The following is a 6147-nucleotide window of genomic DNA, read 5'->3' as shown; positions in this document are numbered from 1 at the left end:
ATGCTCTGATAAGACAAACATGCACTGGTTGAATTATGAAAATATTCTATGTTGTTTGAGAAATAGTAAAAAAAATAAAGGGGAGGAGGGGTGTGAGCTTAATAGGTAAGTAAGTGGTTTTATACAAATTTTTCATATTAATTTAGTAAAATGTTTGACAATAAATAATAAAAAATAATATTCTAGGCCAAAAAAATTTAGCACTGTTAAAAAAATATTACATTTTATAGAACCAGAGAATGGTTCCGTGGAAGTGTTGCGGACTCACAAATCAGAGGTCCGATATTTGAACCTTACTATACCGCTACTTGATTCCGGTTGAATAATTGTGAGTTATTTATAAATACCTGAAAATGTCCCTAAAATCTAAATATTTGGGAAATCATAAGACAGCAAATATTTTATTTTTTTAAATGCCGTTTCACACTACTTTTTCGCTAACCAATCTTAATTCACAAATACCAAAACTTTATCGATTGGGAACCAATTTTTTTTTAAATAAAATAAATAACCACAAAGTTAGTGCTTCAAATATAAACTTTATAATTTTTTTTCTGTTCGTATTTTCAACTGTTGTAGTGTATGTATTTATTTTTAAGAAAAAAATATGTATCTGTATACTCATATTTTTATGTCAATTACATTTCCTCTATTACTATTTATTTTATTTTATTAGGAAAACCAACAGTTCTACATGTCTGTTGTGGTGCAATTTAAAAAAAATAATAATTAAGATTTCATTATTAACGTGTTCGTGAAAATATGTACTGCGAGGACCACGACGCGGTGCAATTCTCTAAATGTGACAAGAAACAAAAGACGCGTGATACTTAAATCCGCAAATTTGGAATAACCAGTGACCAATTTCATCGCTTTCGGGACATCGAATTTTATAATAAAGATACTAGTCTTGAAGAAAGCCATCAAACCGGTCTCTGGTCATTTTGAATTTATGGATTTAAGTATCTCTCGTCTTTTATTTCTATGACAAAACATGACCCTTTTCATACGTAGTGCTGCATTTGACAACGCATTGGTTTGTCCACACACCAACCGCACCGCATCTTAATCAGTCTTACGCTTCAGGTGCCAGTCCTGGGACTGTGAATTCCAGTACAAAAACAGCTTTTAAATATTTCACGTTTACCACGTTGGGAATTAAACCCAAGAGTTCTTGCATGGTAGACAAACGCGCTGACCATTTGACCACGAGATAGGCTAAAATTAAAATATTTGCTTTTGTTAGTTTAAACAGCTTGAAAATAAACACAGGCTGTGTGGAAAAAGCAGTAGTTTTTTCCACACAGCCTGTGTAAGAGAGTCCAAGAAAGTACAGGACATGACAGCTTGGCAATATATTCGTATTTATTTATTAGAATTGATTCATTTCTTCTTCTTCTTCTTCAGCCTTCTGTCCTCCACTACTGGATATAGGCCTCTTCCATATATTAAAATTTTTCTCGGTCGGTTTGCAGCCAATTTTTACCCCCTACAGCAGCTATGTCGTTAGACAATCTTTTTTGAGGTCTTTCGACGCCTCGCTTATTCTCCCAAGGTCTCCATCTTAAAATTTTAGGGGTCCATCTTGCGGGGTCTTGTCTCGCAACATGTCCTGCTCATTGCCACTTCAGTCCTGCTACGCGATCCATAATATCCGTTATTCTGGTGCTGTTCCTAATTTCCTTATGTACTTTTTCTATATTTATTCATTTGTTGATTTTAATTGACTAATAATTGATGAATTGTATTATGTAGTTGTAATTAACTGACGTTTATAAGTGATTCAATAAATCATATGTGAATGATTTATTAACTCATGTGTGGCTATGCGGTAACGGATGTCTACCTCGGGTAAAAAACATTTAATAACTTTCTTATTTTTTTAAATAACCAACTCATATTTTTTGTAATCCTTATATGGACTTTTTTACACCAAAATAAGGAAACATTTTTATAAAAAATGCACGGGCTTTTTCTATAAAAAACAATTTCTTCATTTTGTAAAATAAATTAAAACAAACGAAAGAGATGCCAGTATTATAAGTGGTTTATTTAATTTTATAAGAAAGAGCACGAGAATATAGCATATCAGAAGACCGACAAGGACACTATTCGTTAGGGGCGGAGCTTGAGTGACCGAGAAAACAATACCGAAAGAGCACGATACAGAATTATACCACTTGTGGGACAGAGAACACATCAGTCGCGTGAAGTTTTTTGCAGTATACTGAGCTGACGCTGTATTTAACACACCGTGTTCCCGAAATGTTTCTCCAATTTATTCACAATTTATCTGATTTAAATTATTTTTTGACAATTCTTGATGGAATTTCATTGTAATGATGTAATATTTACATACATTTACATATAAGTTATTAATCAAAAATACTTGGTACACTTCCACTCATTTCCACACTTAAGATAATATTTTGATTTCTATAAATCATCCTTACGTTGTATAATATTCGCCAGTCTGAAGATGTCCATTAGAGGATGAAAGCGCTAATTGGTCAAACAAATAAGTGGAAGTGTACCCAAGGAAGTGTGCAAAGTTATTTCATTTAAAGTGTTCAAAAAATTTGTTCGTAACTAGTTTTAAAAAACGTGTTTACGTTGTCATTTTTGTGTATGTTTAATTATGATTTGATTATATCACGTATTACGTACTATTATTTTATTTCTTACAAGTTTTTTTTGCTATTTTTTTAGGTTTTATTTCAATATTATTCTAAGAATATGTTTTAACAGCGTTTTTATTTATTCTAATAAAATCTAGTATTTATTTGCAATAAAAATTTGATATTCTTTTTTGCATTCAAATAAGAGTTGTATTAGCATAGCATACTTTCTAGTCTCCCGGTTGATCTATTTCCGCTAAATTCAGTCGTAAGTGTAATTCGGAATTCAGTCGACAACCAGACGCAGGCGGCAGCGCTTGCTGGCGGGATTTTAAAGGGAATGAACACAATTTCTAACTTTATTTTGCATAAATATGCTTTAATTTTATATTTTTCATGTAACATCTTTGAATAAAGATCATTTTTAACACATACCATTGTAAATAATTTGGTATTTTAGCTTACATTTCAAAATATCTCGACTTATGCTTGTGGTCACATTGTGTTACACCACCGGCTGCAAAGGGATTATTCAGCACAGTCTTTTAAGAGTTAAGTACACTAAAATAAACTATATAATACAGTTGTTTGTTGCTCCTGTATAGTTAGGTTTACTGGAGTTGTCTTGTTAGCGGATTAAGCCGTCGAAATGTGAACATAAGCAATAAGCGCCCATGTATGTGTATATGAAACAACACACATATTTATACCTGTGGAATCGATTGTAAGGAGCGAATTTGAATAAATTCCTTGTCACAGATATTTCCTGTCGAGCTTCCATTCAAAATATTATATCAGCCGTATCAAATACATGAAACGTAATTATATTGATTTATGTAGGTGGTACCCCAGAAAAAAAAGAAAAAACCTCAGTAAACTTTACTTATAAATGCAGTTTTGTAGAGAAATAAAACCCTTTTTTTCTAAATTTTAGGCCGAAAAAACAAATTGAAACTATAGTAGATACATAGCGTTATCTAGCCTCTTTTATATTTGGAACTATTTTTTTTTTTGGCCGCTGAAACGACTGCATACGTCAGTTGTGATCGCATTGTTAGTTTCTCTTGTTGAGGCATTTTATTCTGTTTTTTGCATTATATTAATATAAATCGAATTATTTCTTTTTTTTCTAATACTGCGTTAATAAACAAACAAAAAAAAAAAAAAAGAATTTCGGTATTTAAAACATATACTTCAAATAATAATCAAATTTATTTTTATTATTCTCAAAATATTTTCATCTTAAACCATACTTTAAATTTTAATATATGATTAAAAGGTGCATTTTAATTTACCTTTATTAAAACTATTGATTCTTAAAGCCCGCTAGGTTAAAAAAAAACGTGTCTTGCGGTGGCGGGTCAGATTAGACCCAGGTTTGATTCTGATTCTGATTTTGGGCATTTTTGTGGGGTTTTCAACATTATTTAACCATCAAAATATGATTTGATTCAATAAATTGACGCGTGGTTAAGTTTAGCAAACGATTTTCAAGGAAAATGATTTATAAAAAATGTTTTTGACATAATCGATAATTTTCAATAGTACTGGGTCTAATCAAACACATCTCGGGTGGGTATAAGTTAGGCCACATATGCAAATTTGTTGGAGATGTATTTATTTATTTAAATCTATGTGGTCATAACGGCAAAAATTCATAAAAAAAACATATTTCTGAGGATAATTTAACTAAAGTAATGTAAAGAACTTGATATTATCCTAGCAATACAATTTTCTGTTATCTACGGCAAATATTTGAATTGTGGTCAATTTTTAAATATTCAATCTCATATTACTCAAAATAACGTTATTTGCAGTTACAGCCCTGTAGCTCTGGCAGTGCGTTATGTGCGCCTCGCGGCGTAATGGTTGGCGCGTTCGTCTACCATACTTGAGGTCTCGGGTTTGATTCTTGGTAGGTAGCACTTGAAATATTGGTTCTTAATGTTATTCCTTATACTAGAATATTCATGAACCACACACGTGCTAATGCAATGCCCTATGCATCACCTGGTTCTGAAAGGGGTATAATGATTTTGAATCATAGTAAAATCGTTCTGCTTCTGAATATAAAAATGACGCCGGTCAGAAGTATGCAGATTTTATGGCATTTTTACGTTTTAAGGCGAATCACTGCTGAAAGTATCCTGTGATGACTGACAGACACTCTTGGAATCCTAATGACTCCATGACCACTGATTCATCATTCCTGCCGAGAATCTCAGCCTCAACCTTCAAGGACATGCGCTTACTAAAGACTAGAATAACGGCTTTGTATCGTAGTGATCTCTCGACAGGGGAGCACAACCATAAAAATCGAGCTCTTTAAAATTTGCATAATATCGGTTTCTGAAAACAAACCCATTTAGTTGACCTAAGTATCTTAAAGTTGAAATTATACTGTAAAGTGTAAAGCATCCTATACTTAAAACTATACTGTCAATCAATTTAGAAGCCCTTGATTTCCGAACCAATCTTGTACCGAAAACTCTAACGCGAATATGTTATTTCATATCAAGAAATCAAGTATTAATTATGATTAAAAATACAGTTGTACATTATATTCATTAACTTACTTCTGTTATTAATCATATTTTCAGCCATTTTGTGATCGAGTGGCAATAAGGTTTTTTCTAAATATTTTATGAATGAGCATACCACTTTTTTTTACATTTGTATATTAAACCGGGTTGTGGTCCCGTGGCTAGTGTCCGAGATTCGATCCCACTGTAACACAACCTGATTTCCATTTTCTAATAGTGAGTTATTTTTAATTTTTAGAAATGGCCCCCAAAATTGAAATATTTGGGTAAAGAAAAACATAAAAAATATTTCTTTAAAAAAAAACAATTTGATAATAACTATATACAAATTTTAGTGCTGGTGTTGGTGACCATGTCGATATTTGAGTATTTATATATAATGTGTTGAGTATCCTGATGAAGAAACGGGTCCGTCTCGATACCGGTACAAATAAAAAAAACGGTAAATACAGTGTTATTTGATTTATTTATTCATATAAAGATACATGTTAAAATAAATATTAAATAACTTATCCCTAACATCATGAAGCCAAGAGCCCCGTGTTGAGTTGTGATAAAATAAAATAGAAAGTGAAAGCATACATATTTTTAAAGAATGCTACAAATAAAAATCATTGAATAAACATAAAGTTCAATAAACATCTGGACGACACGCTCAATAGTAATATATATTTTTATGCAATGTCTCGCAGTAGTCTCCTGCAATGGTATCTTCCCTTAGACAAAATTCAAACTTGTACACTTATCCTAAAAATGCCTTTCGTTTTGGTGAACTTAAAAAAATGTTCATCTAGGTCATTGAATATTCTTGGGGCCGCAAAAGAGAAATTTCTCTTACATTTTATTATTTTATCTTATATTTGATCTTATATTATATCTTATATCGTATTATCTTGCGTCATTAAACTGTTTTTTAAGATTTTTTTAAAACTTTTGAGCATACAGTGGAGCATGTACACAAGGGTCGTTTCCGTGTGCCAGTTCTT

The 6147-nt window shown here is 31.7% G+C and overlaps 1 long non-coding RNA gene across 1 annotated transcript; it reads right to left on the bottom strand.

Moving 5' to 3' along the window:
- Window positions 1-696: 696 nt before the first annotated feature.
- On the bottom strand, window positions 697-3786 carry LOC148270813 (uncharacterized). The gene is made up of 3 exons (XR_015825273.1): window positions 3179-3786; window positions 1306-1813; window positions 697-1255 (listed from the first exon to the last, which is right to left on the bottom strand). It is a non-coding gene; the product is annotated as an uncharacterized LOC148270813 (long non-coding RNA).
- Between the last annotated feature and the right edge of the window lie 2361 nt (window positions 3787-6147).

The sequence above is a fragment of the Micrasema longulum genome, unplaced genomic scaffold (genome assembly GCF_059751315.1).
Source record: "Micrasema longulum isolate JH-2025_06_02 unplaced genomic scaffold, ASM5975131v1 h1tg003383l, whole genome shotgun sequence".
Classification (NCBI taxonomy): domain Eukaryota; kingdom Metazoa; phylum Arthropoda; class Insecta; order Trichoptera; family Brachycentridae; genus Micrasema; species Micrasema longulum.
The sequence above is the reverse complement of the archived record's forward strand: the minus strand, read 5'-3'. Positions and strand labels throughout refer to the sequence as shown.